General features: G+C 61.0%; 11 non-coding genes across 11 annotated transcripts; all 11 read right to left on the bottom strand.

Moving 5' to 3' along the window:
* Positions 1-959: 959 nt before the first annotated feature.
* Positions 960-1,054, bottom strand: LOC125339196. Its single transcript, XR_007208482.1, has one exon. It is a non-coding gene; the product is annotated as a small nucleolar RNA SNORD116 (small nucleolar RNA).
* A 2,380-nt stretch (positions 1,055-3,434) lies between these two features.
* Positions 3,435-3,529, bottom strand: LOC125339195. The gene has a single exon (XR_007208481.1). It is a non-coding gene; the product is annotated as a small nucleolar RNA SNORD116 (small nucleolar RNA).
* A 2,380-nt stretch (positions 3,530-5,909) lies between these two features.
* Positions 5,910-6,004, bottom strand: LOC125339194. The gene has a single exon (XR_007208480.1). It is a non-coding gene; the product is annotated as a small nucleolar RNA SNORD116 (small nucleolar RNA).
* Positions 6,005-8,384: 2,380 nt separating this feature from the next.
* Positions 8,385-8,479, bottom strand: LOC125339193. The gene has a single exon (XR_007208479.1). It is a non-coding gene; the product is annotated as a small nucleolar RNA SNORD116 (small nucleolar RNA).
* A 2,380-nt stretch (positions 8,480-10,859) lies between these two features.
* LOC125339192 lies at positions 10,860-10,954 on the bottom strand. Its single transcript, XR_007208478.1, has one exon. It is a non-coding gene; the product is annotated as a small nucleolar RNA SNORD116 (small nucleolar RNA).
* Positions 10,955-13,334: 2,380 nt separating this feature from the next.
* On the bottom strand, positions 13,335-13,429 carry LOC125339191. The gene has a single exon (XR_007208477.1). It is a non-coding gene; the product is annotated as a small nucleolar RNA SNORD116 (small nucleolar RNA).
* Positions 13,430-15,809: 2,380 nt separating this feature from the next.
* On the bottom strand, positions 15,810-15,904 carry LOC125339190. Its single transcript, XR_007208476.1, has one exon. It is a non-coding gene; the product is annotated as a small nucleolar RNA SNORD116 (small nucleolar RNA).
* A 2,380-nt stretch (positions 15,905-18,284) lies between these two features.
* On the bottom strand, positions 18,285-18,379 carry LOC125339189. Its single transcript, XR_007208475.1, has one exon. It is a non-coding gene; the product is annotated as a small nucleolar RNA SNORD116 (small nucleolar RNA).
* Positions 18,380-20,759: 2,380 nt separating this feature from the next.
* On the bottom strand, positions 20,760-20,854 carry LOC125339188. The gene has a single exon (XR_007208474.1). It is a non-coding gene; the product is annotated as a small nucleolar RNA SNORD116 (small nucleolar RNA).
* Positions 20,855-23,234: 2,380 nt separating this feature from the next.
* Positions 23,235-23,329, bottom strand: LOC125339187. Its single transcript, XR_007208473.1, has one exon. It is a non-coding gene; the product is annotated as a small nucleolar RNA SNORD116 (small nucleolar RNA).
* Positions 23,330-25,709: 2,380 nt separating this feature from the next.
* Positions 25,710-25,804, bottom strand: LOC125339184. Its single transcript, XR_007208471.1, has one exon. It is a non-coding gene; the product is annotated as a small nucleolar RNA SNORD116 (small nucleolar RNA).
* Positions 25,805-26,286: the final 482 nt, after the last annotated feature.

Genomic DNA, 26,286 nt, shown 5'->3' with positions numbered 1-26,286 from the left:
ACCGTTCACGCTGGCCTCCCCCAAAGCGCGCCTGGCTTCTCACGGGGGACACGGGGACAGCGAACTGGCAAAGAAGGGAAGCACAATCATCAGGAACACAAGTCCGGCCTTCACAGGACTCGCACCCTGGCCAGGAGACAACCAAGGACGCCCCTGAGGATGCAAGGCCCTCAAACAGCTGCTAAGCCAATGCCCTCGCAGACGCCAGGGGGGACCACCTGCTTAGGAAAGTCAACACGCTGACTCCCTGGGAGGAGTCCCTGGTCTACTCAAAAACCCGGTCCTGCCAGGCACCACACCACCCGCAAGGAGGACCGCCTCTGGCTCCTCTCCAACTGCGTACAAATGGGAGATCATCTCTGGGCCTTGGAGTGAGCTCCGTCCCTGTGTTTCCTGCTGGGGTGAGGGCAGGTCACCACACACCCCTCCCACGTGGACGGGCACAAGTCAGCAGGGTGGCGCCTTGTCAAGCCGCAGTGCACACGCACTCCGTGGAGCCGGGGTGCTCCAACTCCCTGCCAACCTTTCCTGTCCCCTCCTATGCAGCACTACCCGCAACTCGGAGCCACGCAACGCTATTGCATAGATCTCTATCGCCCTACCAGAGGAAATGGGCCATTTCCCACAGTCAGGCCTGGCTCATGCCCCCGAGACCCTGAAGCTCACCTGCCACGTCCCCTGCATGCGTGAGCATCTCCTAGGCCCAACTGCACACCACGTTCCAGCTTCACTGCAATCACCTCATGCGTCTCTACTCCGCCACCCCACACAAGGGATACCCCGGACCCATCAGCCATACCCTGGACCGCTCGTGTGTGCCACACTAAGAAGGAAAGGGTCCCAGGGCCCACCCCCATGGCTGCGTGCCTGTCCAGAGCTGCCGCCCTAGCTGGTGTAGGAATGGGAGTGAAGAAAAGACCTTCCTGGGCCCTACACTAGCTGGGTCACGCGAACGTGCCGGACCTCAGTCACCGATGAGCGAGACGGGAGTGAGTTTTCACTCATTTTGTTCAGCTTTTCCAAGGAATGTTTTTTGGGGAATCATCATCGATCCAAGCACACGGGCTCCACCACCGGGCAATAGACAGCCTCGGGCTCGGCCGCCCTGCGTGGCACAAGACATTGCCGCAGGGACGCTCGGCTGCTCCCGGGGCCCTGCGATTTGCTAGGACTCGGCAGGACTGCCGCCAGACAGCCTGGAGGCTCCTCCAGTCCACGCCAACCCCGTCGTTTGCGCAGGGAAACCCTCGCTTACCTCTCCGGGGCACACAGCGGCCTGGGCGGTATCCGGGAGTGACCACGGCCTGCAGACCGGCCTCCATCGCCGATCCTCCACCAGGGCACACGCCGCGCTGCCCTGTGGACCGGGGACTTCCGCCAAATCAAGCCCTGTGGCGTGGACACAAAGCAGATGCCAATATGAGAGAAGTTCGGGGGCCCACAGTGACCATCTTCTACTTCACCTGCACGTCTGTCTGACATTCTAAAGGGCTTTGCGTCTTTCCTCTTCCCATGCCGTCAGGCTCCCTCTGAGAGTGGGGCCTGGCTAGGCCCCACTGCGCACACCAGAGAGGGGCCGGGTGCATGAGTGTGTGTGATTTGCAGGGCGGCAAGCTCTCTCTTCTAGCCAAGTCACAAACATCGGCTGCAATCCCACATCTGCACACCACCTTCACACCAAGTGCAAACCTTCCACAACAGGACACCTGGCAGCGCCTACGCTCAGGGAAAGGAAACAAGGGTCCGCTGGCCGGCCTCTCTTTCCTCTCAAGTCACCCCCGGCTGGCTGACGGCTCCTCCCTGGCTTCCCAGAAGCAAGCAGGACGAACCCTAGCATGGCTCGTCCTCAGCAATCTCCCCCCCAACTGAAACCCCGGTGGACAGGACAACCTGAAACAGCCAAAGGAAGAGCTTCCACCACGGGCGACACAGCCCACACGCTGGCAGCCCTCTAAGAAGCATGACCTTCCTTTAGGACCACGCTTCCTTGTATGTTCTTGAGAGAACTCACACTGGCGTGTGGAAGCGCACCCCTTCAGGCCTTGTGTGTTGAGCAAGCCAATGGGGAACCCAAGCCTACCTGTCCCCAGGAAAGAACACAGCTCTGTGGTCCTGCCTCTCGCCCGCTTGGGGCCTCGATGCACACCACAAGGTCAATCACACGCATGTATTCACTGCCTGCACACCAGGCAGGCGCTCAGGCCAGGAAGGAATTGGGCCCCACCGGGCAATGCGTCTGCATCCCAACTCCTCCCACAGCCCCTCCACTCCTCTGGCCACACAGATTCCTGTGAGCAGCTCCCTACCACCCGGGACTCACTAGACACCGCTTCAGGAAAGGGGGAGCCTAGGCCGGGGGACTCTCCTGACCTACCCAGCACACTAGCTCAACAGGGACTGACCAGGGACGGACCTAACCCACCACGAGTGCCACCAACTGCATCCCACTGGCACTCTCCAAGTACCAAGCGACTGACCGTTCACGCTGGCCTCCCCCAAAGCGCGCCTGGCTTCTCACGGGGGACACGGGGACAGCGAACTGGCAAAGAAGGGAAGCACAATCATCAGGAACACAAGTCCGGCCTTCACAGGACTCGCACCCTGGCCAGGAGACAACCAAGGACGCCCCTGAGGATGCAAGGCCCTCAAACAGCTGCTAAGCCAATGCCCTCGCAGACGCCAGGGGGGACCACCTGCTTAGGAAAGTCAACACGCTGACTCCCTGGGAGGAGTCCCTGGTCTACTCAAAAACCCGGTCCTGCCAGGCACCACACCACCCGCAAGGAGGACCGCCTCTGGCTCCTCTCCAACTGCGTACAAATGGGAGATCATCTCTGGGCCTTGGAGTGAGCTCCGTCCCTGTGTTTCCTGCTGGGGTGAGGGCAGGTCACCACACACCCCTCCCACGTGGACGGGCACAAGTCAGCAGGGTGGCGCCTTGTCAAGCCGCAGTGCACACGCACTCCGTGGAGCCGGGGTGCTCCAACTCCCTGCCAACCTTTCCTGTCCCCTCCTATGCAGCACTACCCGCAACTCGGAGCCACGCAACGCTATTGCATAGATCTCTATCGCCCTACCAGAGGAAATGGGCCATTTCCCACAGTCAGGCCTGGCTCATGCCCCCGAGACCCTGAAGCTCACCTGCCACGTCCCCTGCATGCGTGAGCATCTCCTAGGCCCAACTGCACACCACGTTCCAGCTTCACTGCAATCACCTCATGCGTCTCTACTCCGCCACCCCACACAAGGGATACCCCGGACCCATCAGCCATACCCTGGACCGCTCGTGTGTGCCACACTAAGAAGGAAAGGGTCCCAGGGCCCACCCCCATGGCTGCGTGCCTGTCCAGAGCTGCCGCCCTAGCTGGTGTAGGAATGGGAGTGAAGAAAAGACCTTCCTGGGCCCTACACTAGCTGGGTCACGCGAACGTGCCGGACCTCAGTCACCGATGAGCGAGACGGGAGTGAGTTTTCACTCATTTTGTTCAGCTTTTCCAAGGAATGTTTTTTGGGGAATCATCATCGATCCAAGCACACGGGCTCCACCACCGGGCAATAGACAGCCTCGGGCTCGGCCGCCCTGCGTGGCACAAGACATTGCCGCAGGGACGCTCGGCTGCTCCCGGGGCCCTGCGATTTGCTAGGACTCGGCAGGACTGCCGCCAGACAGCCTGGAGGCTCCTCCAGTCCACGCCAACCCCGTCGTTTGCGCAGGGAAACCCTCGCTTACCTCTCCGGGGCACACAGCGGCCTGGGCGGTATCCGGGAGTGACCACGGCCTGCAGACCGGCCTCCATCGCCGATCCTCCACCAGGGCACACGCCGCGCTGCCCTGTGGACCGGGGACTTCCGCCAAATCAAGCCCTGTGGCGTGGACACAAAGCAGATGCCAATATGAGAGAAGTTCGGGGGCCCACAGTGACCATCTTCTACTTCACCTGCACGTCTGTCTGACATTCTAAAGGGCTTTGCGTCTTTCCTCTTCCCATGCCGTCAGGCTCCCTCTGAGAGTGGGGCCTGGCTAGGCCCCACTGCGCACACCAGAGAGGGGCCGGGTGCATGAGTGTGTGTGATTTGCAGGGCGGCAAGCTCTCTCTTCTAGCCAAGTCACAAACATCGGCTGCAATCCCACATCTGCACACCACCTTCACACCAAGTGCAAACCTTCCACAACAGGACACCTGGCAGCGCCTACGCTCAGGGAAAGGAAACAAGGGTCCGCTGGCCGGCCTCTCTTTCCTCTCAAGTCACCCCCGGCTGGCTGACGGCTCCTCCCTGGCTTCCCAGAAGCAAGCAGGACGAACCCTAGCATGGCTCGTCCTCAGCAATCTCCCCCCCAACTGAAACCCCGGTGGACAGGACAACCTGAAACAGCCAAAGGAAGAGCTTCCACCACGGGCGACACAGCCCACACGCTGGCAGCCCTCTAAGAAGCATGACCTTCCTTTAGGACCACGCTTCCTTGTATGTTCTTGAGAGAACTCACACTGGCGTGTGGAAGCGCACCCCTTCAGGCCTTGTGTGTTGAGCAAGCCAATGGGGAACCCAAGCCTACCTGTCCCCAGGAAAGAACACAGCTCTGTGGTCCTGCCTCTCGCCCGCTTGGGGCCTCGATGCACACCACAAGGTCAATCACACGCATGTATTCACTGCCTGCACACCAGGCAGGCGCTCAGGCCAGGAAGGAATTGGGCCCCACCGGGCAATGCGTCTGCATCCCAACTCCTCCCACAGCCCCTCCACTCCTCTGGCCACACAGATTCCTGTGAGCAGCTCCCTACCACCCGGGACTCACTAGACACCGCTTCAGGAAAGGGGGAGCCTAGGCCGGGGGACTCTCCTGACCTACCCAGCACACTAGCTCAACAGGGACTGACCAGGGACGGACCTAACCCACCACGAGTGCCACCAACTGCATCCCACTGGCACTCTCCAAGTACCAAGCGACTGACCGTTCACGCTGGCCTCCCCCAAAGCGCGCCTGGCTTCTCACGGGGGACACGGGGACAGCGAACTGGCAAAGAAGGGAAGCACAATCATCAGGAACACAAGTCCGGCCTTCACAGGACTCGCACCCTGGCCAGGAGACAACCAAGGACGCCCCTGAGGATGCAAGGCCCTCAAACAGCTGCTAAGCCAATGCCCTCGCAGACGCCAGGGGGGACCACCTGCTTAGGAAAGTCAACACGCTGACTCCCTGGGAGGAGTCCCTGGTCTACTCAAAAACCCGGTCCTGCCAGGCACCACACCACCCGCAAGGAGGACCGCCTCTGGCTCCTCTCCAACTGCGTACAAATGGGAGATCATCTCTGGGCCTTGGAGTGAGCTCCGTCCCTGTGTTTCCTGCTGGGGTGAGGGCAGGTCACCACACACCCCTCCCACGTGGACGGGCACAAGTCAGCAGGGTGGCGCCTTGTCAAGCCGCAGTGCACACGCACTCCGTGGAGCCGGGGTGCTCCAACTCCCTGCCAACCTTTCCTGTCCCCTCCTATGCAGCACTACCCGCAACTCGGAGCCACGCAACGCTATTGCATAGATCTCTATCGCCCTACCAGAGGAAATGGGCCATTTCCCACAGTCAGGCCTGGCTCATGCCCCCGAGACCCTGAAGCTCACCTGCCACGTCCCCTGCATGCGTGAGCATCTCCTAGGCCCAACTGCACACCACGTTCCAGCTTCACTGCAATCACCTCATGCGTCTCTACTCCGCCACCCCACACAAGGGATACCCCGGACCCATCAGCCATACCCTGGACCGCTCGTGTGTGCCACACTAAGAAGGAAAGGGTCCCAGGGCCCACCCCCATGGCTGCGTGCCTGTCCAGAGCTGCCGCCCTAGCTGGTGTAGGAATGGGAGTGAAGAAAAGACCTTCCTGGGCCCTACACTAGCTGGGTCACGCGAACGTGCCGGACCTCAGTCACCGATGAGCGAGACGGGAGTGAGTTTTCACTCATTTTGTTCAGCTTTTCCAAGGAATGTTTTTTGGGGAATCATCATCGATCCAAGCACACGGGCTCCACCACCGGGCAATAGACAGCCTCGGGCTCGGCCGCCCTGCGTGGCACAAGACATTGCCGCAGGGACGCTCGGCTGCTCCCGGGGCCCTGCGATTTGCTAGGACTCGGCAGGACTGCCGCCAGACAGCCTGGAGGCTCCTCCAGTCCACGCCAACCCCGTCGTTTGCGCAGGGAAACCCTCGCTTACCTCTCCGGGGCACACAGCGGCCTGGGCGGTATCCGGGAGTGACCACGGCCTGCAGACCGGCCTCCATCGCCGATCCTCCACCAGGGCACACGCCGCGCTGCCCTGTGGACCGGGGACTTCCGCCAAATCAAGCCCTGTGGCGTGGACACAAAGCAGATGCCAATATGAGAGAAGTTCGGGGGCCCACAGTGACCATCTTCTACTTCACCTGCACGTCTGTCTGACATTCTAAAGGGCTTTGCGTCTTTCCTCTTCCCATGCCGTCAGGCTCCCTCTGAGAGTGGGGCCTGGCTAGGCCCCACTGCGCACACCAGAGAGGGGCCGGGTGCATGAGTGTGTGTGATTTGCAGGGCGGCAAGCTCTCTCTTCTAGCCAAGTCACAAACATCGGCTGCAATCCCACATCTGCACACCACCTTCACACCAAGTGCAAACCTTCCACAACAGGACACCTGGCAGCGCCTACGCTCAGGGAAAGGAAACAAGGGTCCGCTGGCCGGCCTCTCTTTCCTCTCAAGTCACCCCCGGCTGGCTGACGGCTCCTCCCTGGCTTCCCAGAAGCAAGCAGGACGAACCCTAGCATGGCTCGTCCTCAGCAATCTCCCCCCCAACTGAAACCCCGGTGGACAGGACAACCTGAAACAGCCAAAGGAAGAGCTTCCACCACGGGCGACACAGCCCACACGCTGGCAGCCCTCTAAGAAGCATGACCTTCCTTTAGGACCACGCTTCCTTGTATGTTCTTGAGAGAACTCACACTGGCGTGTGGAAGCGCACCCCTTCAGGCCTTGTGTGTTGAGCAAGCCAATGGGGAACCCAAGCCTACCTGTCCCCAGGAAAGAACACAGCTCTGTGGTCCTGCCTCTCGCCCGCTTGGGGCCTCGATGCACACCACAAGGTCAATCACACGCATGTATTCACTGCCTGCACACCAGGCAGGCGCTCAGGCCAGGAAGGAATTGGGCCCCACCGGGCAATGCGTCTGCATCCCAACTCCTCCCACAGCCCCTCCACTCCTCTGGCCACACAGATTCCTGTGAGCAGCTCCCTACCACCCGGGACTCACTAGACACCGCTTCAGGAAAGGGGGAGCCTAGGCCGGGGGACTCTCCTGACCTACCCAGCACACTAGCTCAACAGGGACTGACCAGGGACGGACCTAACCCACCACGAGTGCCACCAACTGCATCCCACTGGCACTCTCCAAGTACCAAGCGACTGACCGTTCACGCTGGCCTCCCCCAAAGCGCGCCTGGCTTCTCACGGGGGACACGGGGACAGCGAACTGGCAAAGAAGGGAAGCACAATCATCAGGAACACAAGTCCGGCCTTCACAGGACTCGCACCCTGGCCAGGAGACAACCAAGGACGCCCCTGAGGATGCAAGGCCCTCAAACAGCTGCTAAGCCAATGCCCTCGCAGACGCCAGGGGGGACCACCTGCTTAGGAAAGTCAACACGCTGACTCCCTGGGAGGAGTCCCTGGTCTACTCAAAAACCCGGTCCTGCCAGGCACCACACCACCCGCAAGGAGGACCGCCTCTGGCTCCTCTCCAACTGCGTACAAATGGGAGATCATCTCTGGGCCTTGGAGTGAGCTCCGTCCCTGTGTTTCCTGCTGGGGTGAGGGCAGGTCACCACACACCCCTCCCACGTGGACGGGCACAAGTCAGCAGGGTGGCGCCTTGTCAAGCCGCAGTGCACACGCACTCCGTGGAGCCGGGGTGCTCCAACTCCCTGCCAACCTTTCCTGTCCCCTCCTATGCAGCACTACCCGCAACTCGGAGCCACGCAACGCTATTGCATAGATCTCTATCGCCCTACCAGAGGAAATGGGCCATTTCCCACAGTCAGGCCTGGCTCATGCCCCCGAGACCCTGAAGCTCACCTGCCACGTCCCCTGCATGCGTGAGCATCTCCTAGGCCCAACTGCACACCACGTTCCAGCTTCACTGCAATCACCTCATGCGTCTCTACTCCGCCACCCCACACAAGGGATACCCCGGACCCATCAGCCATACCCTGGACCGCTCGTGTGTGCCACACTAAGAAGGAAAGGGTCCCAGGGCCCACCCCCATGGCTGCGTGCCTGTCCAGAGCTGCCGCCCTAGCTGGTGTAGGAATGGGAGTGAAGAAAAGACCTTCCTGGGCCCTACACTAGCTGGGTCACGCGAACGTGCCGGACCTCAGTCACCGATGAGCGAGACGGGAGTGAGTTTTCACTCATTTTGTTCAGCTTTTCCAAGGAATGTTTTTTGGGGAATCATCATCGATCCAAGCACACGGGCTCCACCACCGGGCAATAGACAGCCTCGGGCTCGGCCGCCCTGCGTGGCACAAGACATTGCCGCAGGGACGCTCGGCTGCTCCCGGGGCCCTGCGATTTGCTAGGACTCGGCAGGACTGCCGCCAGACAGCCTGGAGGCTCCTCCAGTCCACGCCAACCCCGTCGTTTGCGCAGGGAAACCCTCGCTTACCTCTCCGGGGCACACAGCGGCCTGGGCGGTATCCGGGAGTGACCACGGCCTGCAGACCGGCCTCCATCGCCGATCCTCCACCAGGGCACACGCCGCGCTGCCCTGTGGACCGGGGACTTCCGCCAAATCAAGCCCTGTGGCGTGGACACAAAGCAGATGCCAATATGAGAGAAGTTCGGGGGCCCACAGTGACCATCTTCTACTTCACCTGCACGTCTGTCTGACATTCTAAAGGGCTTTGCGTCTTTCCTCTTCCCATGCCGTCAGGCTCCCTCTGAGAGTGGGGCCTGGCTAGGCCCCACTGCGCACACCAGAGAGGGGCCGGGTGCATGAGTGTGTGTGATTTGCAGGGCGGCAAGCTCTCTCTTCTAGCCAAGTCACAAACATCGGCTGCAATCCCACATCTGCACACCACCTTCACACCAAGTGCAAACCTTCCACAACAGGACACCTGGCAGCGCCTACGCTCAGGGAAAGGAAACAAGGGTCCGCTGGCCGGCCTCTCTTTCCTCTCAAGTCACCCCCGGCTGGCTGACGGCTCCTCCCTGGCTTCCCAGAAGCAAGCAGGACGAACCCTAGCATGGCTCGTCCTCAGCAATCTCCCCCCCAACTGAAACCCCGGTGGACAGGACAACCTGAAACAGCCAAAGGAAGAGCTTCCACCACGGGCGACACAGCCCACACGCTGGCAGCCCTCTAAGAAGCATGACCTTCCTTTAGGACCACGCTTCCTTGTATGTTCTTGAGAGAACTCACACTGGCGTGTGGAAGCGCACCCCTTCAGGCCTTGTGTGTTGAGCAAGCCAATGGGGAACCCAAGCCTACCTGTCCCCAGGAAAGAACACAGCTCTGTGGTCCTGCCTCTCGCCCGCTTGGGGCCTCGATGCACACCACAAGGTCAATCACACGCATGTATTCACTGCCTGCACACCAGGCAGGCGCTCAGGCCAGGAAGGAATTGGGCCCCACCGGGCAATGCGTCTGCATCCCAACTCCTCCCACAGCCCCTCCACTCCTCTGGCCACACAGATTCCTGTGAGCAGCTCCCTACCACCCGGGACTCACTAGACACCGCTTCAGGAAAGGGGGAGCCTAGGCCGGGGGACTCTCCTGACCTACCCAGCACACTAGCTCAACAGGGACTGACCAGGGACGGACCTAACCCACCACGAGTGCCACCAACTGCATCCCACTGGCACTCTCCAAGTACCAAGCGACTGACCGTTCACGCTGGCCTCCCCCAAAGCGCGCCTGGCTTCTCACGGGGGACACGGGGACAGCGAACTGGCAAAGAAGGGAAGCACAATCATCAGGAACACAAGTCCGGCCTTCACAGGACTCGCACCCTGGCCAGGAGACAACCAAGGACGCCCCTGAGGATGCAAGGCCCTCAAACAGCTGCTAAGCCAATGCCCTCGCAGACGCCAGGGGGGACCACCTGCTTAGGAAAGTCAACACGCTGACTCCCTGGGAGGAGTCCCTGGTCTACTCAAAAACCCGGTCCTGCCAGGCACCACACCACCCGCAAGGAGGACCGCCTCTGGCTCCTCTCCAACTGCGTACAAATGGGAGATCATCTCTGGGCCTTGGAGTGAGCTCCGTCCCTGTGTTTCCTGCTGGGGTGAGGGCAGGTCACCACACACCCCTCCCACGTGGACGGGCACAAGTCAGCAGGGTGGCGCCTTGTCAAGCCGCAGTGCACACGCACTCCGTGGAGCCGGGGTGCTCCAACTCCCTGCCAACCTTTCCTGTCCCCTCCTATGCAGCACTACCCGCAACTCGGAGCCACGCAACGCTATTGCATAGATCTCTATCGCCCTACCAGAGGAAATGGGCCATTTCCCACAGTCAGGCCTGGCTCATGCCCCCGAGACCCTGAAGCTCACCTGCCACGTCCCCTGCATGCGTGAGCATCTCCTAGGCCCAACTGCACACCACGTTCCAGCTTCACTGCAATCACCTCATGCGTCTCTACTCCGCCACCCCACACAAGGGATACCCCGGACCCATCAGCCATACCCTGGACCGCTCGTGTGTGCCACACTAAGAAGGAAAGGGTCCCAGGGCCCACCCCCATGGCTGCGTGCCTGTCCAGAGCTGCCGCCCTAGCTGGTGTAGGAATGGGAGTGAAGAAAAGACCTTCCTGGGCCCTACACTAGCTGGGTCACGCGAACGTGCCGGACCTCAGTCACCGATGAGCGAGACGGGAGTGAGTTTTCACTCATTTTGTTCAGCTTTTCCAAGGAATGTTTTTTGGGGAATCATCATCGATCCAAGCACACGGGCTCCACCACCGGGCAATAGACAGCCTCGGGCTCGGCCGCCCTGCGTGGCACAAGACATTGCCGCAGGGACGCTCGGCTGCTCCCGGGGCCCTGCGATTTGCTAGGACTCGGCAGGACTGCCGCCAGACAGCCTGGAGGCTCCTCCAGTCCACGCCAACCCCGTCGTTTGCGCAGGGAAACCCTCGCTTACCTCTCCGGGGCACACAGCGGCCTGGGCGGTATCCGGGAGTGACCACGGCCTGCAGACCGGCCTCCATCGCCGATCCTCCACCAGGGCACACGCCGCGCTGCCCTGTGGACCGGGGACTTCCGCCAAATCAAGCCCTGTGGCGTGGACACAAAGCAGATGCCAATATGAGAGAAGTTCGGGGGCCCACAGTGACCATCTTCTACTTCACCTGCACGTCTGTCTGACATTCTAAAGGGCTTTGCGTCTTTCCTCTTCCCATGCCGTCAGGCTCCCTCTGAGAGTGGGGCCTGGCTAGGCCCCACTGCGCACACCAGAGAGGGGCCGGGTGCATGAGTGTGTGTGATTTGCAGGGCGGCAAGCTCTCTCTTCTAGCCAAGTCACAAACATCGGCTGCAATCCCACATCTGCACACCACCTTCACACCAAGTGCAAACCTTCCACAACAGGACACCTGGCAGCGCCTACGCTCAGGGAAAGGAAACAAGGGTCCGCTGGCCGGCCTCTCTTTCCTCTCAAGTCACCCCCGGCTGGCTGACGGCTCCTCCCTGGCTTCCCAGAAGCAAGCAGGACGAACCCTAGCATGGCTCGTCCTCAGCAATCTCCCCCCCAACTGAAACCCCGGTGGACAGGACAACCTGAAACAGCCAAAGGAAGAGCTTCCACCACGGGCGACACAGCCCACACGCTGGCAGCCCTCTAAGAAGCATGACCTTCCTTTAGGACCACGCTTCCTTGTATGTTCTTGAGAGAACTCACACTGGCGTGTGGAAGCGCACCCCTTCAGGCCTTGTGTGTTGAGCAAGCCAATGGGGAACCCAAGCCTACCTGTCCCCAGGAAAGAACACAGCTCTGTGGTCCTGCCTCTCGCCCGCTTGGGGCCTCGATGCACACCACAAGGTCAATCACACGCATGTATTCACTGCCTGCACACCAGGCAGGCGCTCAGGCCAGGAAGGAATTGGGCCCCACCGGGCAATGCGTCTGCATCCCAACTCCTCCCACAGCCCCTCCACTCCTCTGGCCACACAGATTCCTGTGAGCAGCTCCCTACCACCCGGGACTCACTAGACACCGCTTCAGGAAAGGGGGAGCCTAGGCCGGGGGACTCTCCTGACCTACCCAGCACACTAGCTCAACAGGGACTGACCAGGGACGGACCTAACCCACCACGAGTGCCACCAACTGCATCCCACTGGCACTCTCCAAGTACCAAGCGACTGACCGTTCACGCTGGCCTCCCCCAAAGCGCGCCTGGCTTCTCACGGGGGACACGGGGACAGCGAACTGGCAAAGAAGGGAAGCACAATCATCAGGAACACAAGTCCGGCCTTCACAGGACTCGCACCCTGGCCAGGAGACAACCAAGGACGCCCCTGAGGATGCAAGGCCCTCAAACAGCTGCTAAGCCAATGCCCTCGCAGACGCCAGGGGGGACCACCTGCTTAGGAAAGTCAACACGCTGACTCCCTGGGAGGAGTCCCTGGTCTACTCAAAAACCCGGTCCTGCCAGGCACCACACCACCCGCAAGGAGGACCGCCTCTGGCTCCTCTCCAACTGCGTACAAATGGGAGATCATCTCTGGGCCTTGGAGTGAGCTCCGTCCCTGTGTTTCCTGCTGGGGTGAGGGCAGGTCACCACACACCCCTCCCACGTGGACGGGCACAAGTCAGCAGGGTGGCGCCTTGTCAAGCCGCAGTGCACACGCACTCCGTGGAGCCGGGGTGCTCCAACTCCCTGCCAACCTTTCCTGTCCCCTCCTATGCAGCACTACCCGCAACTCGGAGCCACGCAACGCTATTGCATAGATCTCTATCGCCCTACCAGAGGAAATGGGCCATTTCCCACAGTCAGGCCTGGCTCATGCCCCCGAGACCCTGAAGCTCACCTGCCACGTCCCCTGCATGCGTGAGCATCTCCTAGGCCCAACTGCACACCACGTTCCAGCTTCACTGCAATCACCTCATGCGTCTCTACTCCGCCACCCCACACAAGGGATACCCCGGACCCATCAGCCATACCCTGGACCGCTCGTGTGTGCCACACTAAGAAGGAAAGGGTCCCAGGGCCCACCCCCATGGCTGCGTGCCTGTCCAGAGCTGCCGCCCTAGCTGGTGTAGGAATGGGAGTGAAGAAAAGACCTTCCTGGGCCCTACACTAGCTGGGTCACGCGAACGTGCCGGACCTCAGTCACCGATGAGCGAGACGGGAGTGAGTTTTCACTCATTTTGTTCAGCTTTTCCAAGGAATGTTTTTTGGGGAATCATCATCGATCCAAGCACACGGGCTCCACCACCGGGCAATAGACAGCCTCGGGCTCGGCCGCCCTGCGTGGCACAAGACATTGCCGCAGGGACGCTCGGCTGCTCCCGGGGCCCTGCGATTTGCTAGGACTCGGCAGGACTGCCGCCAGACAGCCTGGAGGCTCCTCCAGTCCACGCCAACCCCGTCGTTTGCGCAGGGAAACCCTCGCTTACCTCTCCGGGGCACACAGCGGCCTGGGCGGTATCCGGGAGTGACCACGGCCTGCAGACCGGCCTCCATCGCCGATCCTCCACCAGGGCACACGCCGCGCTGCCCTGTGGACCGGGGACTTCCGCCAAATCAAGCCCTGTGGCGTGGACACAAAGCAGATGCCAATATGAGAGAAGTTCGGGGGCCCACAGTGACCATCTTCTACTTCACCTGCACGTCTGTCTGACATTCTAAAGGGCTTTGCGTCTTTCCTCTTCCCATGCCGTCAGGCTCCCTCTGAGAGTGGGGCCTGGCTAGGCCCCACTGCGCACACCAGAGAGGGGCCGGGTGCATGAGTGTGTGTGATTTGCAGGGCGGCAAGCTCTCTCTTCTAGCCAAGTCACAAACATCGGCTGCAATCCCACATCTGCACACCACCTTCACACCAAGTGCAAACCTTCCACAACAGGACACCTGGCAGCGCCTACGCTCAGGGAAAGGAAACAAGGGTCCGCTGGCCGGCCTCTCTTTCCTCTCAAGTCACCCCCGGCTGGCTGACGGCTCCTCCCTGGCTTCCCAGAAGCAAGCAGGACGAACCCTAGCATGGCTCGTCCTCAGCAATCTCCCCCCCAACTGAAACCCCGGTGGACAGGACAACCTGAAACAGCCAAAGGAAGAGCTTCCACCACGGGCGACACAGCCCACACGCTGGCAGCCCTCTAAGAAGCATGACCTTCCTTTAGGACCACGCTTCCTTGTATGTTCTTGAGAGAACTCACACTGGCGTGTGGAAGCGCACCCCTTCAGGCCTTGTGTGTTGAGCAAGCCAATGGGGAACCCAAGCCTACCTGTCCCCAGGAAAGAACACAGCTCTGTGGTCCTGCCTCTCGCCCGCTTGGGGCCTCGATGCACACCACAAGGTCAATCACACGCATGTATTCACTGCCTGCACACCAGGCAGGCGCTCAGGCCAGGAAGGAATTGGGCCCCACCGGGCAATGCGTCTGCATCCCAACTCCTCCCACAGCCCCTCCACTCCTCTGGCCACACAGATTCCTGTGAGCAGCTCCCTACCACCCGGGACTCACTAGACACCGCTTCAGGAAAGGGGGAGCCTAGGCCGGGGGACTCTCCTGACCTACCCAGCACACTAGCTCAACAGGGACTGACCAGGGACGGACCTAACCCACCACGAGTGCCACCAACTGCATCCCACTGGCACTCTCCAAGTACCAAGCGACTGACCGTTCACGCTGGCCTCCCCCAAAGCGCGCCTGGCTTCTCACGGGGGACACGGGGACAGCGAACTGGCAAAGAAGGGAAGCACAATCATCAGGAACACAAGTCCGGCCTTCACAGGACTCGCACCCTGGCCAGGAGACAACCAAGGACGCCCCTGAGGATGCAAGGCCCTCAAACAGCTGCTAAGCCAATGCCCTCGCAGACGCCAGGGGGGACCACCTGCTTAGGAAAGTCAACACGCTGACTCCCTGGGAGGAGTCCCTGGTCTACTCAAAAACCCGGTCCTGCCAGGCACCACACCACCCGCAAGGAGGACCGCCTCTGGCTCCTCTCCAACTGCGTACAAATGGGAGATCATCTCTGGGCCTTGGAGTGAGCTCCGTCCCTGTGTTTCCTGCTGGGGTGAGGGCAGGTCACCACACACCCCTCCCACGTGGACGGGCACAAGTCAGCAGGGTGGCGCCTTGTCAAGCCGCAGTGCACACGCACTCCGTGGAGCCGGGGTGCTCCAACTCCCTGCCAACCTTTCCTGTCCCCTCCTATGCAGCACTACCCGCAACTCGGAGCCACGCAACGCTATTGCATAGATCTCTATCGCCCTACCAGAGGAAATGGGCCATTTCCCACAGTCAGGCCTGGCTCATGCCCCCGAGACCCTGAAGCTCACCTGCCACGTCCCCTGCATGCGTGAGCATCTCCTAGGCCCAACTGCACACCACGTTCCAGCTTCACTGCAATCACCTCATGCGTCTCTACTCCGCCACCCCACACAAGGGATACCCCGGACCCATCAGCCATACCCTGGACCGCTCGTGTGTGCCACACTAAGAAGGAAAGGGTCCCAGGGCCCACCCCCATGGCTGCGTGCCTGTCCAGAGCTGCCGCCCTAGCTGGTGTAGGAATGGGAGTGAAGAAAAGACCTTCCTGGGCCCTACACTAGCTGGGTCACGCGAACGTGCCGGACCTCAGTCACCGATGAGCGAGACGGGAGTGAGTTTTCACTCATTTTGTTCAGCTTTTCCAAGGAATGTTTTTTGGGGAATCATCATCGATCCAAGCACACGGGCTCCACCACCGGGCAATAGACAGCCTCGGGCTCGGCCGCCCTGCGTGGCACAAGACATTGCCGCAGGGACGCTCGGCTGCTCCCGGGGCCCTGCGATTTGCTAGGACTCGGCAGGACTGCCGCCAGACAGCCTGGAGGCTCCTCCAGTCCACGCCAACCCCGTCGTTTGCGCAGGGAAACCCTCGCTTACCTCTCCGGGGCACACAGCGGCCTGGGCGGTATCCGGGAGTGACCACGGCCTGCAGACCGGCCTCCATCGCCGATCCTCCACCAGGGCACACGCCGCGCTGCCCTGTGGACCGGGGACTTCCGCCAAATCAAGCCCTGTGGCGTGGACACAAAGCAGATGCCAATATGAGAGAAGTTCGGGGGCCCACAGTGACCATCTTCTACTTCACCTGCACGTCTGTCTGACATTCTAAAGGGCTTTGCGTCTTTCCTCTTCCCATGCCGTCAGGCTCCCTCTGAGAGTGGGGCCTGGCTAGGCCCCACTGCGCACACCAGAGAGGGGCCGGGTGCATGAGTGTGTGTGATTTGCAGGGCGGCAAGCTCTCTCTTCTAGCCAAGTCACAAACATCGGCTGCAATCCCACATCTGCACACCACCTTCACACCAAGTGCAAACCTTCCACAACAGGACACCTGGCAGCGCCTACGCTCAGGGAAAGGAAACAAGGGTCCGCTGGCCGGCCTCTCTTTCCTCTCAAGTCACCCCCGGCTGGCTGACGGCTCCTCCCTGGCTTCCCAGAAGCAAGCAGGACGAACCCTAGCATGGCTCGTCCTCAGCAATCTCCCCCCCAACTGAAACCCCGGTGGACAGGACAACCTGAAACAGCCAAAGGAAGAGCTTCCACCACGGGCGACACAGCCCACACGCTGGCAGCCCTCTAAGAAGCATGACCTTCCTTTAGGACCACGCTTCCTTGTATGTTCTTGAGAGAACTCACACTGGCGTGTGGAAGCGCACCCCTTCAGGCCTTGTGTGTTGAGCAAGCCAATGGGGAACCCAAGCCTACCTGTCCCCAGGAAAGAACACAGCTCTGTGGTCCTGCCTCTCGCCCGCTTGGGGCCTCGATGCACACCACAAGGTCAATCACACGCATGTATTCACTGCCTGCACACCAGGCAGGCGCTCAGGCCAGGAAGGAATTGGGCCCCACCGGGCAATGCGTCTGCATCCCAACTCCTCCCACAGCCCCTCCACTCCTCTGGCCACACAGATTCCTGTGAGCAGCTCCCTACCACCCGGGACTCACTAGACACCGCTTCAGGAAAGGGGGAGCCTAGGCCGGGGGACTCTCCTGACCTACCCAGCACACTAGCTCAACAGGGACTGACCAGGGACGGACCTAACCCACCACGAGTGCCACCAACTGCATCCCACTGGCACTCTCCAAGTACCAAGCGACTGACCGTTCACGCTGGCCTCCCCCAAAGCGCGCCTGGCTTCTCACGGGGGACACGGGGACAGCGAACTGGCAAAGAAGGGAAGCACAATCATCAGGAACACAAGTCCGGCCTTCACAGGACTCGCACCCTGGCCAGGAGACAACCAAGGACGCCCCTGAGGATGCAAGGCCCTCAAACAGCTGCTAAGCCAATGCCCTCGCAGACGCCAGGGGGGACCACCTGCTTAGGAAAGTCAACACGCTGACTCCCTGGGAGGAGTCCCTGGTCTACTCAAAAACCCGGTCCTGCCAGGCACCACACCACCCGCAAGGAGGACCGCCTCTGGCTCCTCTCCAACTGCGTACAAATGGGAGATCATCTCTGGGCCTTGGAGTGAGCTCCGTCCCTGTGTTTCCTGCTGGGGTGAGGGCAGGTCACCACACACCCCTCCCACGTGGACGGGCACAAGTCAGCAGGGTGGCGCCTTGTCAAGCCGCAGTGCACACGCACTCCGTGGAGCCGGGGTGCTCCAACTCCCTGCCAACCTTTCCTGTCCCCTCCTATGCAGCACTACCCGCAACTCGGAGCCACGCAACGCTATTGCATAGATCTCTATCGCCCTACCAGAGGAAATGGGCCATTTCCCACAGTCAGGCCTGGCTCATGCCCCCGAGACCCTGAAGCTCACCTGCCACGTCCCCTGCATGCGTGAGCATCTCCTAGGCCCAACTGCACACCACGTTCCAGCTTCACTGCAATCACCTCATGCGTCTCTACTCCGCCACCCCACACAAGGGATACCCCGGACCCATCAGCCATACCCTGGACCGCTCGTGTGTGCCACACTAAGAAGGAAAGGGTCCCAGGGCCCACCCCCATGGCTGCGTGCCTGTCCAGAGCTGCCGCCCTAGCTGGTGTAGGAATGGGAGTGAAGAAAAGACCTTCCTGGGCCCTACACTAGCTGGGTCACGCGAACGTGCCGGACCTCAGTCACCGATGAGCGAGACGGGAGTGAGTTTTCACTCATTTTGTTCAGCTTTTCCAAGGAATGTTTTTTGGGGAATCATCATCGATCCAAGCACACGGGCTCCACCACCGGGCAATAGACAGCCTCGGGCTCGGCCGCCCTGCGTGGCACAAGACATTGCCGCAGGGACGCTCGGCTGCTCCCGGGGCCCTGCGATTTGCTAGGACTCGGCAGGACTGCCGCCAGACAGCCTGGAGGCTCCTCCAGTCCACGCCAACCCCGTCGTTTGCGCAGGGAAACCCTCGCTTACCTCTCCGGGGCACACAGCGGCCTGGGCGGTATCCGGGAGTGACCACGGCCTGCAGACCGGCCTCCATCGCCGATCCTCCACCAGGGCACACGCCGCGCTGCCCTGTGGACCGGGGACTTCCGCCAAATCAAGCCCTGTGGCGTGGACACAAAGCAGATGCCAATATGAGAGAAGTTCGGGGGCCCACAGTGACCATCTTCTACTTCACCTGCACGTCTGTCTGACATTCTAAAGGGCTTTGCGTCTTTCCTCTTCCCATGCCGTCAGGCTCCCTCTGAGAGTGGGGCCTGGCTAGGCCCCACTGCGCACACCAGAGAGGGGCCGGGTGCATGAGTGTGTGTGATTTGCAGGGCGGCAAGCTCTCTCTTCTAGCCAAGTCACAAACATCGGCTGCAATCCCACATCTGCACACCACCTTCACACCAAGTGCAAACCTTCCACAACAGGACACCTGGCAGCGCCTACGCTCAGGGAAAGGAAACAAGGGTCCGCTGGCCGGCCTCTCTTTCCTCTCAAGTCACCCCCGGCTGGCTGACGGCTCCTCCCTGGCTTCCCAGAAGCAAGCAGGACGAACCCTAGCATGGCTCGTCCTCAGCAATCTCCCCCCCAACTGAAACCCCGGTGGACAGGACAACCTGAAACAGCCAAAGGAAGAGCTTCCACCACGGGCGACACAGCCCACACGCTGGCAGCCCTCTAAGAAGCATGACCTTCCTTTAGGACCACGCTTCCTTGTATGTTCTTGAGAGAACTCACACTGGCGTGTGGAAGCGCACCCCTTCAGGCCTTGTGTGTTGAGCAAGCCAATGGGGAACCCAAGCCTACCTGTCCCCAGGAAAGAACACAGCTCTGTGGTCCTGCCTCTCGCCCGCTTGGGGCCTCGATGCACACCACAAGGTCAATCACACGCATGTATTCACTGCCTGCACACCAGGCAGGCGCTCAGGCCAGGAAGGAATTGGGCCCCACCGGGCAATGCGTCTGCATCCCAACTCCTCCCACAGCCCCTCCACTCCTCTGGCCACACAGATTCCTGTGAGCAGCTCCCTACCACCCGGGACTCACTAGACACCGCTTCAGGAAAGGGGGAGCCTAGGCCGGGGGACTCTCCTGACCTACCCAGCACACTAGCTCAACAGGGACTGACCAGGGACGGACCTAACCCACCACGAGTGCCACCAACTGCATCCCACTGGCACTCTCCAAGTACCAAGCGACTGACCGTTCACGCTGGCCTCCCCCAAAGCGCGCCTGGCTTCTCACGGGGGACACGGGGACAGCGAACTGGCAAAGAAGGGAAGCACAATCATCAGGAACACAAGTCCGGCCTTCACAGGACTCGCACCCTGGCCAGGAGACAACCAAGGACGCCCCTGAGGATGCAAGGCCCTCAAACAGCTGCTAAGCCAATGCCCTCGCAGACGCCAGGGGGGACCACCTGCTTAGGAAAGTCAACACGCTGACTCCCTGGGAGGAGTCCCTGGTCTACTCAAAAACCCGGTCCTGCCAGGCACCACACCACCCGCAAGGAGGACCGCCTCTGGCTCCTCTCCAACTGCGTACAAATGGGAGATCATCTCTGGGCCTTGGAGTGAGCTCCGTCCCTGTGTTTCCTGCTGGGGTGAGGGCAGGTCACCACACACCCCTCCCACGTGGACGGGCACAAGTCAGCAGGGTGGCGCCTTGTCAAGCCGCAGTGCACACGCACTCCGTGGAGCCGGGGTGCTCCAACTCCCTGCCAACCTTTCCTGTCCCCTCCTATGCAGCACTACCCGCAACTCGGAGCCACGCAACGCTATTGCATAGATCTCTATCGCCCTACCAGAGGAAATGGGCCATTTCCCACAGTCAGGCCTGGCTCATGCCCCCGAGACCCTGAAGCTCACCTGCCACGTCCCCTGCATGCGTGAGCATCTCCTAGGCCCAACTGCACACCACGTTCCAGCTTCACTGCAATCACCTCATGCGTCTCTACTCCGCCACCCCACACAAGGGATACCCCGGACCCATCAGCCATACCCTGGACCGCTCGTGTGTGCCACACTAAGAAGGAAAGGGTCCCAGGGCCCACCCCCATGGCTGCGTGCCTGTCCAGAGCTGCCGCCCTAGCTGGTGTAGGAATGGGAGTGAAGAAAAGACCTTCCTGGGCCCTACACTAGCTGGGTCACGCGAACGTGCCGGACCTCAGTCACCGATGAGCGAGACGGGAGTGAGTTTTCACTCATTTTGTTCAGCTTTTCCAAGGAATGTTTTTTGGGGAATCATCATCGATCCAAGCACACGGGCTCCACCACCGGGCAATAGACAGCCTCGGGCTCGGCCGCCCTGCGTGGCACAAGACATTGCCGCAGGGACGCTCGGCTGCTCCCGGGGCCCTGCGATTTGCTAGGACTCGGCAGGACTGCCGCCAGACAGCCTGGAGGCTCCTCCAGTCCACGCCAACCCCGTCGTTTGCGCAGGGAAACCCTCGCTTACCTCTCCGGGGCACACAGCGGCCTGGGCGGTATCCGGGAGTGACCACGGCCTGCAGACCGGCCTCCATCGCCGATCCTCCACCAGGGCACACGCCGCGCTGCCCTGTGGACCGGGGACTTCCGCCAAATCAAGCCCTGTGGCGTGGACACAAAGCAGATGCCAATATGAGAGAAGTTCGGGGGCCCACAGTGACCATCTTCTACTTCACCTGCACGTCTGTCTGACATTCTAAAGGGCTTTGCGTCTTTCCTCTTCCCATGCCGTCAGGCTCCCTCTGAGAGTGGGGCCTGGCTAGGCCCCACTGCGCACACCAGAGAGGGGCCGGGTGCATGAGTGTGTGTGATTTGCAGGGCGGCAAGCTCTCTCTTCTAGCCAAGTCACAAACATCGGCTGCAATCCCACATCTGCACACCACCTTCACACCAAGTGCAAACCTTCCACAACAGGACACCTGGCAGCGCCTACGCTCAGGGAAAGGAAACAAGGGTCCGCTGGCCGGCCTCTCTTTCCTCTCAAGTCACCCCCGGCTGGCTGACGGCTCCTCCCTGGCTTCCCAGAAGCAAGCAGGACGAACCCTAGCATGGCTCGTCCTCAGCAATCTCCCCCCCAACTGAAACCCCGGTGGACAGGACAACCTGAAACAGCCAAAGGAAGAGCTTCCACCACGGGCGACACAGCCCACACGCTGGCAGCCCTCTAAGAAGCATGACCTTCCTTTAGGACCACGCTTCCTTGTATGTTCTTGAGAGAACTCACACTGGCGTGTGGAAGCGCACCCCTTCAGGCCTTGTGTGTTGAGCAAGCCAATGGGGAACCCAAGCCTACCTGTCCCCAGGAAAGAACACAGCTCTGTGGTCCTGCCTCTCGCCCGCTTGGGGCCTCGATGCACACCACAAGGTCAATCACACGCATGTATTCACTGCCTGCACACCAGGCAGGCGCTCAGGCCAGGAAGGAATTGGGCCCCACCGGGCAATGCGTCTGCATCCCAACTCCTCCCACAGCCCCTCCACTCCTCTGGCCACACAGATTCCTGTGAGCAGCTCCCTACCACCCGGGACTCACTAGACACCGCTTCAGGAAAGGGGGAGCCTAGGCCGGGGGACTCTCCTGACCTACCCAGCACACTAGCTCAACAGGGACTGACCAGGGACGGACCTAACCCACCACGAGTGCCACCAACTGCATCCCACTGGCACTCTCCAAGTACCAAGCGACTGACCGTTCACGCTGGCCTCCCCCAAAGCGCGCCTGGCTTCTCACGGGGGACACGGGGACAGCGAACTGGCAAAGAAGGGAAGCACAATCATCAGGAACACAAGTCCGGCCTTCACAGGACTCGCACCCTGGCCAGGAGACAACCAAGGACGCCCCTGAGGATGCAAGGCCCTCAAACAGCTGCTAAGCCAATGCCCTCGCAGACGCCAGGGGGGACCACCTGCTTAGGAAAGTCAACACGCTGACTCCCTGGGAGGAGTCCCTGGTCTACTCAAAAACCCGGTCCTGCCAGGCACCACACCACCCGCAAGGAGGACCGCCTCTGGCTCCTCTCCAACTGCGTACAAATGGGAGATCATCTCTGGGCCTTGGAGTGAGCTCCGTCCCTGTGTTTCCTGCTGGGGTGAGGGCAGGTCACCACACACCCCTCCCACGTGGACGGGCACAAGTCAGCAGGGTGGCGCCTTGTCAAGCCGCAGTGCACACGCACTCCGTGGAGCCGGGGTGCTCCAACTCCCTGCCAACCTTTCCTGTCCCCTCCTATGCAGCACTACCCGCAACTCGGAGCCACGCAACGCTATTGCATAGATCTCTATCGCCCTACCAGAGGAAATGGGCCATTTCCCACAGTCAGGCCTGGCTCATGCCCCCGAGACCCTGAAGCTCACCTGCCACGTCCCCTGCATGCGTGAGCATCTCCTAGGCCCAACTGCACACCACGTTCCAGCTTCACTGCAATCACCTCATGCGTCTCTACTCCGCCACCCCACACAAGGGATACCCCGGACCCATCAGCCATACCCTGGACCGCTCGTGTGTGCCACACTAAGAAGGAAAGGGTCCCAGGGCCCACCCCCATGGCTGCGTGCCTGTCCAGAGCTGCCGCCCTAGCTGGTGTAGGAATGGGAGTGAAGAAAAGACCTTCCTGGGCCCTACACTAGCTGGGTCACGCGAACGTGCCGGACCTCAGTCACCGATGAGCGAGACGGGAGTGAGTTTTCACTCATTTTGTTCAGCTTTTCCAAGGAATGTTTTTTGGGGAATCATCATCGATCCAAGCACACGGGCTCCACCACCGGGCAATAGACAGCCTCGGGCTCGGCCGCCCTGCGTGGCACAAGACATTGCCGCAGGGACGCTCGGCTGCTCCCGGGGCCCTGCGATTTGCTAGGACTCGGCAGGACTGCCGCCAGACAGCCTGGAGGCTCCTCCAGTCCACGCCAACCCCGTCGTTTGCGCAGGGAAACCCTCGCTTACCTCTCCGGGGCACACAGCGGCCTGGGCGGTATCCGGGAGTGACCACGGCCTGCAGACCGGCCTCCATCGCCGATCCTCCACCAGGGCACACGCCGCGCTGCCCTGTGGACCGGGGACTTCCGCCAAATCAAGCCCTGTGGCGTGGACACAAAGCAGATGCCAATATGAGAGAAGTTCGGGGGCCCACAGTGACCATCTTCTACTTCACCTGCACGTCTGTCTGACATTCTAAAGGGCTTTGCGTCTTTCCTCTTCCCATGCCGTCAGGCTCCCTCTGAGAGTGGGGCCTGGCTAGGCCCCACTGCGCACACCAGAGAGGGGCCGGGTGCATGAGTGTGTGTGATTTGCAGGGCGGCAAGCTCTCTCTTCTAGCCAAGTCACAAACATCGGCTGCAATCCCACATCTGCACACCACCTTCACACCAAGTGCAAACCTTCCACAACAGGACACCTGGCAGCGCCTACGCTCAGGGAAAGGAAACAAGGGTCCGCTGGCCGGCCTCTCTTTCCTCTCAAGTCACCCCCGGCTGGCTGACGGCTCCTCCCTGGCTTCCCAGAAGCAAGCAGGACGAACCCTAGCATGGCTCGTCCTCAGCAATCTCCCCCCCAACTGAAACCCCGGTGGACAGGACAACCTGAAACAGCCAAAGGAAGAGCTTCCACCACGGGCGACACAGCCCACACGCTGGCAGCCCTCTAAGAAGCATGACCTTCCTTTAGGACCACGCTTCCTTGTATGTTCTTGAGAGAACTCACACTGGCGTGTGGAAGCGCACCCCTTCAGGCCTTGTGTGTTGAGCAAGCCAATGGGGAACCCAAGCCTACCTGTCCCCAGGAAAGAACACAGCTCTGTGGTCCTGCCTCTCGCCCGCTTGGGGCCTCGATGCACACCACAAGGTCAATCACACGCATGTATTCACTGCCTGCACACCAGGCAGGCGCTCAGGCCAGGAAGGAATTGGGCCCCACCGGGCAATGCGTCTGCATCCCAACTCCTCCCACAGCCCCTCCACTCCTCTGGCCACACAGATTCCTGTGAGCAGCTCCCTACCACCCGGGACTCACTAGACACCGCTTCAGGAAAGGGGGAGCCTAGGCCGGGGGACTCTCCTGACCTACCCAGCACACTAGCTCAACAGGGACTGACCAGGGACGGACCTAACCCACCACGAGTGCCACCAACTGCATCCCACTGGCACTCTCCAAGTACCAAGCGACTGACCGTTCACGCTGGCCTCCCCCAAAGCGCGCCTGGCTTCTCACGGGGGACACGGGGACAGCGAACTGGCAAAGAAGGGAAGCACAATCATCAGGAACACAAGTCCGGCCTTCACAGGACTCGCACCCTGGCCAGGAGACAACCAAGGACGCCCCTGAGGATGCAAGGCCCTCAAACAGCTGCTAAGCCAATGCCCTCGCAGACGCCAGGGGGGACCACCTGCTTAGGAAAGTCAACACGCTGACTCCCTGGGAGGAGTCCCTGGTCTACTCAAAAACCCGGTCCTGCCAGGCACCACACCACCCGCAAGGAGGACCGCCTCTGGCTCCTCTCCAACTGCGTACAAATGGGAGATCATCTCTGGGCCTTGGAGTGAGCTCCGTCCCTGTGTTTCCTGCTGGGGTGAGGGCAGGTCACCACACACCCCTCCCACGTGGACGGGCACAAGTCAGCAGGGTGGCGCCTTGTCAAGCCGCAGTGCACACGCACTCCGTGGAGCCGGGGTGCTCCAACTCCCTGCCAACCTTTCCTGTCCCCTCCTATGCAGCACTACCCGCAACTCGGAGCCACGCAACGCTATTGCATAGATCTCTATCGCCCTACCAGAGGAAATGGGCCATTTCCCACAGTCAGGCCTGGCTCATGCCCCCGAGACCCTGAAGCTCACCTGCCACGTCCCCTGCATGCGTGAGCATCTCCTAGGCCCAACTGCACACCACGTTCCAGCTTCACTGCAATCACCTCATGCGTCTCTACTCCGCCACCCCACACAAGGGATACCCCGGACCCATCAGCCATACCCTGGACCGCTCGTGTGTGCCACACTAAGAAGGAAAGGGTCCCAGGGCCCACCCCCATGGCTGCGTGCCTGTCCAGAGCTGCCGCCCTAGCTGGTGTAGGAATGGGAGTGAAGAAAAGACCTTCCTGGGCCCTACACTAGCTGGGTCACGCGAACGTGCCGGACCTCAGTCACCGATGAGCGAGACGGGAGTGAGTTTTCACTCATTTTGTTCAGCTTTTCCAAGGAATGTTTTTTGGGGAATCATCATCGATCCAAGCACACGGGCTCCACCACCGGGCAATAGACAGCCTCGGGCTCGGCCGCCCTGCGTGGCACAAGACATTGCCGCAGGGACGCTCGGCTGCTCCCGGGGCCCTGCGATTTGCTAGGACTCGGCAGGACTGCCGCCAGACAGCCTGGAGGCTCCTCCAGTCCACGCCAACCCCGTCGTTTGCGCAGGGAAACCCTCGCTTACCTCTCCGGGGCACACAGCGGCCTGGGCGGTATCCGGGAGTGACCACGGCCTGCAGACCGGCCTCCATCGCCGATCCTCCACCAGGGCACACGCCGCGCTGCCCTGTGGACCGGGGACTTCCGCCAAATCAAGCCCTGTGGCGTGGACACAAAGCAGATGCCAATATGAGAGAAGTTCGGGGGCCCACAGTGACCATCTTCTACTTCACCTGCACGTCTGTCTGACATTCTAAAGGGCTTTGCGTCTTTCCTCTTCCCATGCCGTCAGGCTCCCTCTGAGAG

Source organism: Perognathus longimembris, chromosome 20 (genome assembly GCF_023159225.1).
Source record: "Perognathus longimembris pacificus isolate PPM17 chromosome 20, ASM2315922v1, whole genome shotgun sequence".
NCBI classification, from domain to species: domain Eukaryota; kingdom Metazoa; phylum Chordata; class Mammalia; order Rodentia; family Heteromyidae; genus Perognathus; species Perognathus longimembris.
The sequence above is the reverse complement of the archived record's forward strand: the minus strand, read 5'-3'. Positions and strand labels throughout refer to the sequence as shown.